Here is a 12,411-nt window from a genome sequence, read left to right on the forward strand (position 1 = left end):
AGCTGATATATGCTGCCAGTTTGGTGACCCAGTGTCTGAGAAATCTCAGGGATCTAAGTTAAGTGAAACTACTTACTGGTCCTCCTACAGGGTTGCCCTCCTCCTCAGAAAATCCTCTTTAATGATCAAATTAAAGGTACAAAACAAGACAGCTTTCAGAATCAATACTCTCTTGATAAAACCTATGACATATCTGTGGGAGATGGGCACCTCTCCATATTTGTGAATTTTAAATCTTTATAATTATACTATGTGTGATGCTTGGCCCAAGGAGTGACACTATTAGAAGGTGTGGCCCTGTTGTAGTAGGTGTGAACTTGTTGGAATAGATGTGTCACTGTGAGTGTGGGCTTAAAGACCATCATCCTAGCTGACTGGAAGTTAGTCTTCCACTAGCAGCCTTCAGATGAAGATGTAGAACTCTCAGCTCCTCCTGCACTATGCCTGCCTGGATGCTACCATACTCCTACCTTGTTGATAATGAACTAAACCTTTGAACCTGTAAGCCAGCCTCAATTAAATGTTCTTTATAAGACTTACCTTGGTCATGGTGTCTGTTGACAGCAGTAAAACCCTACCAAAAACAGTTAGTATACTGCATCCTTTATTCCATATGAAATTATATATTATGTATTATATAAGAGATATAGGTAATTTGCATTAATTTCTACATATATTTTTAAAACAAATATGTAATACATATATATGTATTGTATACATATATACATATACACATATATATGTATTATATATAATATATATGTATTAAGATCTTATATGAAAATTTATGGATTTATGGATTGCTATTTATACAGCTATTCTTGCCTTGATCAATTAGCTTCTTTAGTTAATACAATTATGTTGTGAGCAATGTAAACACTGCATCTACAGTAAAGTCGCTCAAAAAGTTATTACATAGTAGGTGCTCAATTTAAACCGTTACATAGAGAACACAACCTCTCATCCCACATTAAGTGAATTCAATGATTCTCACAATGTGCGGAAATTCAATCAACAGTTACTGTGAGGCTCCAGGAATTTCATTAGCACTTATGTTCCACGTTGAAGGCATAATGAAGAGTTGAAAAATTCAATGACAGACTGAGTTTTCATGTCACATGAAAAATTCTCAGCTCTTCTCCTGTTTCTCAGTTGAAAAGAGTCAGAAAAAAAAATAAATTCCTTCACTGCCTGGCAAGAGGACTTTAAAACAAAAGGAACAGAAAGTGCTGGCTAACTGGGTCTTGCTACTTCTCAGTATGGAGCTGTTAATCAAACTTTGTATCCTTTTGTCTCTGTGAAAATTACTTCTACTCTATTCCCCACTGGCACGTCATAGGTTTTTGCGTATTGTCTTCATAGATTTCATTTGCCATTGGGTATTTTCACTAAGATGCTTTATTATGAGATTGAATTTAATATATAAAGATGACAAATCTTTACCTCTGTAGAAAAGGTATTTGTTAAGGATTAATGAATTGATATAACATCACATTAACTATAAATGACTATTTTACACAGTGATGAAATGATAACTCTGTGATGATAAATGAAGGATAGAGCACGCTACTTTTTTATGCATAACCCATCCAATCACATACATAGCATCTACTGAGGACTATAGTATATTATTTGTCTTAAGGACTTTGCAAACAAGAATACAAAAATATTTCGCTCTATTTTTGGGATTAAAATGTGCTGTTTGTTTACTTTTGCAAAATATCCATTGTTCTTTTATTCCAAAGATTTTTTTCCTAGTGTATTCACCCTTTTACTATCCAACAATACAATTGATCTGTTACTGAACATGAGACAAAGTACAAACGCAATATCCCTTTGGCATTGTGTCTTACATTTCATATACTTTCTTGTGTATTAACAATTCTGCATGCATTCCTGCCTTCAGAGTATATGTAAAATAGCCCATATGTGCTTTGGATATTATAGTCACCATCCAAGTGTCAGGCTGGTCTTGAGGTACTTTGAATCCTTTTCTTACTCCTACATTTCAGTATTTTAGTATTTCACTATTTACAAGGGCACTATAAGCCAAGTGCACTATGCATATTAATATTCCTAGGTAGCCATGTGAATTAAGGAAGAGACGATTAATTTAAGACTGGCCTCATCTACAGAGTAACGTCCAGGCCAACTTCAGGATAAAAAAAAAAAAAGAGAAAACGGGTTAGGAGTTGAGATCAGTGATTAGTATTTCCATAGCATTCAGAAAGACTTCATTTTACCAGTAGTATTATAAAATAAAAAAAAATGACCCCCCCCCCAATTATTGCAACTTGTTGTAGTAAATACTTAATTTCAATGTGGGTTACTACCCCACCTTTGGTTATTCAGTTCCCAAATAAAAGATGTACAACTTTTATATTTATAGTAAGCAATAATCAACATGAAATCTGGGTGGATATCTACTGCTATGATACTATTTTTACTTCTCTACCAATAACCCTGAGTTATAATTTGCTATCTTCCACCTTGGCATCAACCCTGATGGTCATGGTTTCATGATTCACTTAACTACCTCATGGTGTCTCTCTTCTCTACACCTTCTCTCCCTTCTCCTCATGGTCCCTGCCTCTTATCCCCAGGCTGGAAAGCAAACAAACAAAAAACCCACTAACACTAATCTCTCTTCTGCCTGGCTATAGAATATAGGCATGTTTATTGACCAATCAGGAATAACCTGGGAGGGGGTGCAAAATTACATAGAGTCACTTGGGTCTGTCTATGTGCATATTCTCTCATCCTTGAGGGGCAAACAGGTTCTGGAAGCTAATATTTAGCATTACAACACATAGCAAAAGGCCAAACCTCAACAGCAACTATGTTGCTGGCACTTGCCAAATTACTATACTCTTTTGTGCCTCACAGCAGATGAACTGTTAATTCATGGAGAACACAAAAACTGGTATTAATTAATTTCAAACATAGTTTATGATGAAAACAAATTATTTAATAACAGTATCACAATATATCTTTCATTGAAAAATGAATTCATTTTTCAGTTCTTTACTTATGACAGCATTGCCAATATAAGTAGTGGAATTATAGGTAGCAATAGGGGACAAATGAATACTTCTATTAAAAATGTATTAATTGGGTAGATGTTGGTATTGAAATTTCTTGTTAACTGTGCCTGACTTTTGAACTTTGCCAGTACATATTTATGTCTGATAATTATATTAATAAATATTTTAATAAAATACAATTATACTCAAATCCTCTTTTCTTAAATATATCTCTTGGTCATATAATCATGAACAATATGTAAAAAAAAGGATTTGTCAGTTGGTAAAAACATTTTGCCATTCTGTAGGCAGCCACTTTGAATGATAGTGTCTTTGCCCTGCAGAAGCTTTTCAGCTGTATAAGATCCAATTTATTAATTGTTTATTTTAGTGCCTTTGCTAATGGTATTCTGTTCAAAAAGTCTGTTCTGTGTCAATGAGTTCAAGGCTACCCACACTTTTTTCTTGTATCAGGTTCCATGTATCTGGTTTCATTTTGAGGTCTTTCATCCATTTGGAGTTCAGCTTTTATTCAGGATAATAACTCTGGATCCATTTGAAGTCTTCTAAATGCAGCAATCCAGTCTGACCAGTGCCATTTTCTGAAGATGCTGTCTTTTATCTTCCAGTATGTATTTCTGTCCTTTAAAAAAAAAATTAGTTGTCCATACGTGTGTAGACTTATGTCTGGGTCTTCAATGTGATCCTGTTATCAACATGGTTTTTGTTTTGTTGTTTTTGTTTTGCCAATATCATGTTATTTTATTACTATAGCTTTGTAGTTTGTAACTTTAGGTAGGAATGGTAACACCTCTAGCAAATATTTATTATTCGGGTTGCTGTTGTTTTAACTAGCCTGTGTATTTTTGTGTTTCCATATGAAGCTGAGAATTGGTTTTAAGGTATCTGTGAAGAATTATGTTGAAATTTTGATGGGGATTGTATTCAATCTGTCGATTTCTTTTAGTATGATTGCCATTTTTACTGTTACTCTTACTAATCCATGAGCATAGAAGACCTTTCTATTTTCTGATATCTTCTCCAGATTCTTTCTTCAATGACTTTCAACTTTTCTCATATAATTCTTTCACTTCCTTGATCAGAAATATGCCAAGATAATTTATATTATTTGATATTATAGTGAAAGATTTTTCCTTCGTAGTCTGTCATTTTTGTACAGGAGGGCTACTGATTTTTGTGACACTTAATTTTATTTTCTATCAAAGGCTATTATCCAAAATATATGAAAAACTCAGTAAACTAGATATCAAGAAAACAAATAACTGTATTAAATATGGGGTACAGGTTTAAACATAGAATTCTCAATCATGGAAAGTCAAATGGCTAAGAAATACTTAAAGAAATGTCCAATATCCTTATCCATAAGGGAAATGCAAATCAGAACTACATTAAGCTTCCATTTTATACCTGTCAGAATAGCTAATATCAATAGAATGTGACACCTGATACCGGCAATGATACAAAGTAAGAGAATCCATCATGTATTGCTTGTAGTCCTACAGACACTATGAAAAACAGTGTGGCTATTCCTCCAGAAGATTAGAATTAAGAACTTCCAGCTATACAAGTCTCGGGCATATACCCAAAGAATGCTTCATCCTACTACAAGGACACTTACTCAACTCTGTTCACTGTTGCCCTATTCATGATTACTAGAAACTGGAAACATCATAGATGGGGGAAAAGAAAAAAACATTTTTTCTACTAGGGGGACACTGGATATACCAACCACTCAAGCTCCAGAACATGCCTTATTCAGGAGTATTTGAACAACATATAGTGGACTCCACAGTTTGTGTGTTCTTCTATTTGCTTACTTTTTTTTTTTTTTTTTTGTGTGTGTGTGTGTGTGTGTGTGTGGTGTGTGTTTGTATGTGGTGTGTGCACACACAAGTGTGTTTTCCTTTTAGGAATGGCTTCATTCTATTTTCTTGGTTTTTGAGGGTTGGTTGTTTTATTGTATTTTTGTTGTTTTTTTCAATAAAGAAATTTAAGTTGGGTGGGTAGTGTGGGAGAAAACTTAGGACTTATAAAATAAAAAGAATAGTCAAAATATACTTAAATTCAGATTTTAAATAAAAAAATGTAATAACAAGGAAAATAATATTTTAAACTTATGATAACTATAGCAGTAATAAACTCAGAAAAAGATATTATTTGACAGAAAAAACACAAATATGTAAACAAAATATTTCATCAGAAATGCAAAGAAAGTTTGCTTTAAGTTTTTAAATAACTTGTTTATGTATCTGATCATTATTATCTACTAATTATATTAAAATTCATTAAGTAATAAAAAGAACATTCTTTAACCAAATCTAAATGATAAAATAATAATTTTGAGTCAATTATAGTAATAAGGCTGATTAATTTTGAAGTGTAGCTATGAGAATTGTCAAAGTCCTCCATTGCCTAAGTACTAATTTAATCAAATTCAGATTTTGTCTCTATAAAACTACACATTCTTTATTATTATCTATTTTCTTTAATTAAAAATATAGCTGGAAGTTAAAATACCATAATTTAATTCAATTACTGGCTATGAAATACTTTTATGTGCATTTATTACATGTTTTTTTAAACAGTTGAAAGAAGAAAAAAATCAAAGCATCATTATTGAGGAGCTAATATAAGTCACAGTTGTAATCATTTATAATTTTACATTCCATTAACTTGCATCATGTAACAACTCAGATAAAACAAATACAAAAGAATATCTGGATATCACTGAATGCACTATTTTAAATATACAATAGAAAAAATGAGTTTTATGTTCTTACAATCTAGAATTGAGCCATGAATCCAGTTCTCTAAGCAGAATTTAAACTAAAAGATGAAGAAAAGGAAAAAAAGAAAAATCAAACAAAAATTCACATATTTTAATTGTACTAATCATATAGTGGCGATTCAATAAATTCAATATAAGAATTTATACCTTAGCAAATAATCACACAGCTAAATTGTGGGTTAGAATAAACTTATTGTCAAAGTTACTTTCCTATTACTGTTGTAAGAAACCAGAACTCCCAGGGACTAAACCGCCAACCAAAGAGTACACATGGAGGGACCCATGGCTCCAGCTACATATGTAGCAGAGGATGGCCTTATCTGACATCAATGGGAGGGAGTCCCTTGGTCCTGTGAAGGCCCCAGGGTAGGGGAATGCTAGGGAAGTGAGGAGGGAGTGAGTGGGTGGGTGGGAGCACACCCTTTTAGAAGCAGGGGAAGGGAGGAGTGGGATAAGGGGTTTTTCAGAGGGGAAACCAGGAAGGGGGATAACATTTGAGATGTAAATAAATAAAATAACCAATAAAAAATTAAAGAAAAAGAAACCATGATCTAAGTAATTCATAGAAAGAAGGAACTTATTTGAGACTTTCAGTTTTAGTTAGAATCCATGGCCCTCACACTGGGAAACGAACAAGTAGGCAGTACCTGGGTGCTTACATCCTAAGACACTATACACAGACAGAGAGATTCACTGGGAATGGCTTGGGCTTCTGGAAACCTCACAGCCCACCTCCTGTGATACATCTCCTCCAAAAAGCAATATCTCCGAATCTTTTCCAAACATTTTGGGTAACTGGAGACCAAGTATTCAAATATATGAGCCTGTAGAAAGTTATTATTACTCAAGCTACCCAACTGATGGATCAGAAATAAAGAAACTAATCATGATATACAGAAACGAGGTGCATAATTAAAGACCTAACAAACAGCTCTTAAAAGAATGAAAGCAATGTTGGCTTAGCAAAGGGCTGAAAACAGAGACAGCTCTTGACTGTTTCACAGTGACCATAGAAGGGGTATGAAAATAAGAGCAGGCAGGTGGCAAAATTTGCAAATAAAAGTTTTGTTCAATTGTCTACATGTAAAATCTGAGTAAATGTGTGACATTTTACCATAATAACAAAAAAAGTATTAAAAATTTAACTCTAAGCAGAGAATCACCATAGATGCAGTATGAAATTTAACAAAGCAGCCTCCTGGCTATGGGTATTGATTACTTTGTTTTCTATAATTCTTAGTTTATTTAGTTCAAACACATTACTAATGAGGAAAATGTGGGTCTTTTCTTATTTTTAACAGAATTTGCATCACAACAATAAAGCAATAACATAAAATCAGTATGACTTTAAAATTTTAATATGTATAAATAATGAAAATTTCTCCTCAGAGTGTATGAAAAATTAAACTATCAGAATTTTAAAGTTACAGAGAAGTCAGAGATATCATTATAAAACACAGTGAACTGGAAAAATTACTCAAGATATTTAAAACAGGATTATAAAATTATATTGCGGGATTATAGAGAATTACAGACAAATGGAAGGAACTGTTTGTGGTGCAACACAATGTTTTCTGAGTTATGGTCCAAGAAAACATCATGTCTGTTGTGGACATCTGCCACTGTAGGATAAAATCTAAAGTGATCTTACTGATAATTCTGTGGGACTGTGAGACAGATTTAAAAATGGAAGATTTTCTCATCACAATTGATATTTCCTTCTAAAATTATAATGTTTAGGGAAGTTGAAGAAGCAGGCCTTATTTTTAAAATTTATATCCAAACTTTGATTTGGAGATTTTTTTAGTGCTTACAAATTATTATAAAGTTAAAAAAATCAAATGAGCAAACTACAAAAACAAAACAAAAAAATACAAACAAAAACAAGGAGGCCACAGTCAAATGTATTTCAAACATGATTGTTGAGCACTGGACCAGAACTTTGTGAAGAGAGAGGAAGATTCAGAAAGCTTTAAAGGAAATACAAAATTACTAGAAAGAAATTGTGTCAGATTTTAATGAAACAAGCTGAAATCATGCTCAAGGAGTAGATTCTTCCTGGTGTAACAGGATGTTCCAGAGTCTTGCTGCCCTCAGGGGCCTACAGGATTAAGGGATATAGACAAACTTACTGAAACTTAGGTCCCAACAGAGAAAGAAATTGATTCCTCAACTAGGTACAATGTGACACAATAGTGTCGTATCCTATTGTGTTTAAACTTAGTTGTGAGCACACAAATAAAGATTAGAAAGTACAAAAAGCATGTAACCAAACTTACTTATAAAGAAAGAAATGGAAGAAGATAGACAAGACCCAGATAAGATGGAAACTATGGAATTAATAAAAAGTATATTTAAACTATGACAAAGGTTTTAAAATATGAAATATGTATAAATCAGATAAATGATTGAATCTGTACTATAATGAAAGTTACTATAGAACAAGGACAGTGAAACAAGAACAAATTAAAGCAAAGTGTAACAGTACATAAGTATGAAAAAACAATATTGAGAACTTTTACCTTGTATACTGACTTAATTTACAAAAAGATGGTACCTGGAAGGGTGTGCACAATGGCCTCTATGTATATGTCATGATTGTGTACCTTGTATTTCTGGAAATCCTAACAGTGAAAGTGGATGTGTCTCTGATTCTTTTGCTTGCTCTTGTGACTCCTTTCCTCTTATTAGATAGTCTTTTTCAACCTCGATATAAGAGGTTTTGCCTTGTTTTATTTGTCTTGCTTGTTGTCTTTTGGAGACCTGATTTTTTTTTTTTCTGAAGGGAACAGAGGGGAAGTGGATTTGGGGGAGAGGAGAGCTGTTGGGGGATCTGAGAATGGTGAAGGAAGTGAAAATTGTGGTCAAGATGTACAGTATAAGAGAAGAGTCTATTTTCAAATAAGCAAACAAATAAACAAATCAAAAATATTTCCCATAAAATAGATACAAACCCCTCCAATACAGTAGCAATCCAATACAGAAATGCAAAAGCTGCCTTGCAGCATAAATACATTCAGTACAAGTATTCAAAGCTTACATTTATGCATTCAAAAAGTAATTAATATAACCTAACTTGTTAACAAAGCTGAAAAAAATTATCTGATCAAATCAACTAGTAGAACATTTTTGAAGTAATCTTTTATCTATTGATTTCAGAAAGAAACTAGCTTTCTTTCCGGAGACAGTAGACTAGGTACAAAATGAACCAGTGAACTTTATAAAGATTTTCTGGAGCTAACATCATTGCTAATAGATATTAGTCATGAGTATGATGTAGGAAGACAAAGATCCTCTAACTCCTGCATACTACTTTATCTGGTTTCATGAACTTGGGCTAGTGGAACACACACATAAAATATTAAGTAAACATGCAGATTTCAAAGCTAAAACCTAAGTCTAGGCAAAGAAAATAGGAGTGTTTTGTTAAAACAAACACATAAAAAAAAAAAAAACCAAATCTCCTTTCTGAGGTAGGTGGATAAGTGGATAGGTGGGTCAGAGGGGGAACACCCTCTCAGAGGCAAGGAGGAGATGGGGTGAAGAATGCTGGGAGGGAGTCTGGAAAGGGGTGCAATACTAGGAATGTAAATGAATAAAATAATTCATAGATCTATAAGCCATAGATCTATAAGCCAAGAATGAATGCTGAGAGAAGAAGAAATAGACTTCTCCAAGAAAGAAAAAAAAAAAAAAAACCACAACTGATTACTCAATTCTAAACAGTCAATCCTGAAAACAAAGCTCATGTCTTTAAAAAAATCCATATAATCAGGTCATAAGATGCATTGGTAATATATAACATGTGACTACTAAAACATAAAAATCATAAAATAAAAGATAAGATAGCTTTAGTATATAATTTTTAATACTTTTATTTATGTGTGTGTTGGAGGATAAGTGTATTTCATGCCTTACAGGCTATAAGAGGGCATCAGATTCCCTACAATTAGAGTTATTAGTAGTTGTGGGTCCTTGTAACATGATTGGTGGTAACTAATTTCTGATTCCTTGGAAGAGCAGCATTCATGGTTAACAACTGAAGCATGACTCTAGCTCCTTTAACTTCTTTCTTTCTTTCTTTTTCTTTTTTTTTTCTTTCTTTCTTTTTTTTTTTTTTTTTTTTTTTTTTTTTTTTTTTTTTTTTTTTTTTTTTTTTTTTTTTGTTCTGAGACAGGGTTTCTCAGTATAGTCCTAGTTGTCCTGGAACTCACTCTGTAGACCAGGCTGACCTTGCCTTGATCTCAGAAATCTGCCTGCCTCTGCCTCCCAATTGCTGGGATTAAAGGCATGCACCACCACTACGAGGCTCTTTAATTTATTCTTAATTCAATGTAAACTATCATATCTAAAGCAGGATCATGCTTAAAAGACAGTAAAACGTCATGTGATGTGGATATTTCAGAGATGATCTTATGACATCACAGGATGCAAGAAGCAAGTCCCCAAAGAGTTACCTCCTACATAATGTCTGTAGGTTTCAAATGTTTTCAGGTGAAACAAAAACAAGATTAACAATTTTTAGTGGGACTCTCAAAAATAGCCATTAAATACACTGGAACATTGTAAATGTGATTTGAAAAGAATTATTAACTTTAATCTATAAAATGCCATGGATCCAGGAACTATAATTTATTTTTATGACAATAATTTCATAAATATATTCTAAATTTAAACTAGGAGAAGCCTGCAGTCATACACACACACACAGAAAAAATACAGGGAGAAATGAACAACACTAGGTAATCAATGGAATTTTAAAAAATTTTTTAATAGTAAGTACCATAATTACAAATTGTGAGGGTTTTTTTGTCAAATAAAATGCTCACTTATTTTAAATATAAAATTTAAAGCAGGAAGGAAGAATTACCATTAAATTATTAAATTAAAAAATGACTGCCAATTCCCAATAATGCTTCTATATACCAATATGCATTTTCTGCACAGTATCGATCATAGGAGATGGATCGCATCATTGCAAATTTGACTGAAGATAAAATTTGCGACTAAATATGAACTCCAGATCATACATTTCACTGTCAGTTTTGCTCTTTTATGATGTCATCCTGTATAACATTTGGCTTCTTTTTTAAAAGACAGTTGTAAAAATCAAGCCTTATGGATGAAGCTGCATTCCAACAGGGACGATGAGGACGATGTTAAATGTCTTACTGCTCAGCTTGAGGTTTATACAGTCCAAAATAACAATGAATCAACTAAGAAAGCTCACCCACAAGTTACTACATTCCCTCTGCTTACAGATCTATATGTGGTTATGCAACAAACGTGACAAAATTTGTCAGTATTAAAACTACAATATAAAATGTAAAGAAAAAAAGGATTAAGAAGAAAAAAAAGGACAATAATGAGGCTGTTGAACTCATCATTAACAGTCTATGTCTAGCCTGTATTGTTAAATTATGTATCATGTATTAGGAAAGGTTTTTACATACACTTCTGCATTCTCTCTTTCTGGAAGCATGCTTGTTATTAAAAAAAAAAAAGTGTTAGAAGCATGTGCATCACCTTAATTATTCTCATAAATTCAGCCTTCTTACTTGAATAAGCCTATGATACTCATCATATACAGATAGATGAATGATTCAGATCATCTTTATACTTGACAATTTATGCTGATTTAAATCATGCATTTGGTATTACCTATAAAAAATACACTTACTTTTTTTTATTTACTTCATATGTGCATGTGACAGCAGGGGGTTGGTAAACAAAGCTGTCAAGATGCATGTGGAAATGTGATGGAGGCCAAAGGTTGACAATAAACATTGTCCTCATCTCTCCCCTAATTGTTTCTGGTTTTACACGTATGTGATGTGTGTATATGTAGACATGCTTTTCCAGGTTCACTAGCCTAGTCACACATTTGCGGAAGCCATAAGGCAAAGTCAGAATGTCTTTCTATAGCCCCTTTTCTTTTTCCTTAAAGTTTTGTAACAGGTTGTTTGCTTCTTTTTTTATTTGTTTGTTTCTGAACCTGGTGTTCACTACTGGCTTGCCAGGGACTACTGAGGAGCTTGTAACCCTGACCCTGCCTTAGGACTGTAGACATAGGTATGTGTCCTATATCCCACCTTCTTATCTGGTTTAGGTTCTGTGCAAAGTCAGGTTCTCAGTTTGTGCAGCAATCACATTTACATCCTGTATCATCTCTCTGTTCTCTTATCTATTTACCTAAGAAAAATTCACTCAACATTAAATTTAACTTCAAATAACTTACTACAAAAAGTACTAAGTGTTGATGATATTAAGTAGAAAATGTAATATATATGTTTACAAATTTTGTCTGTATTTTATATAATAATTTTCTAGATGCATACACATTTCTACCGGAATCATTTGCTCATTACCTTTCACATAATAATTCAGATATTTTGTACAGAATAAGCTTACAGCATTAAATATAAATAATTATTTGGTTTTTATTCAATATATTGACTATACTAGATAAATATGAAATTAGGAATATAAGTAAACATTCTACCCAAATCTTGGTAAAATGTATTAAGTACTTTGAGAATGTTTATAACAATAGGAAATCAGCCCATACCACCAATAATA

Source organism: Arvicanthis niloticus, chromosome 14 (assembly GCF_011762505.2).
Source record: "Arvicanthis niloticus isolate mArvNil1 chromosome 14, mArvNil1.pat.X, whole genome shotgun sequence".
NCBI lineage: Eukaryota > Metazoa > Chordata > Mammalia > Rodentia > Muridae > Arvicanthis > Arvicanthis niloticus.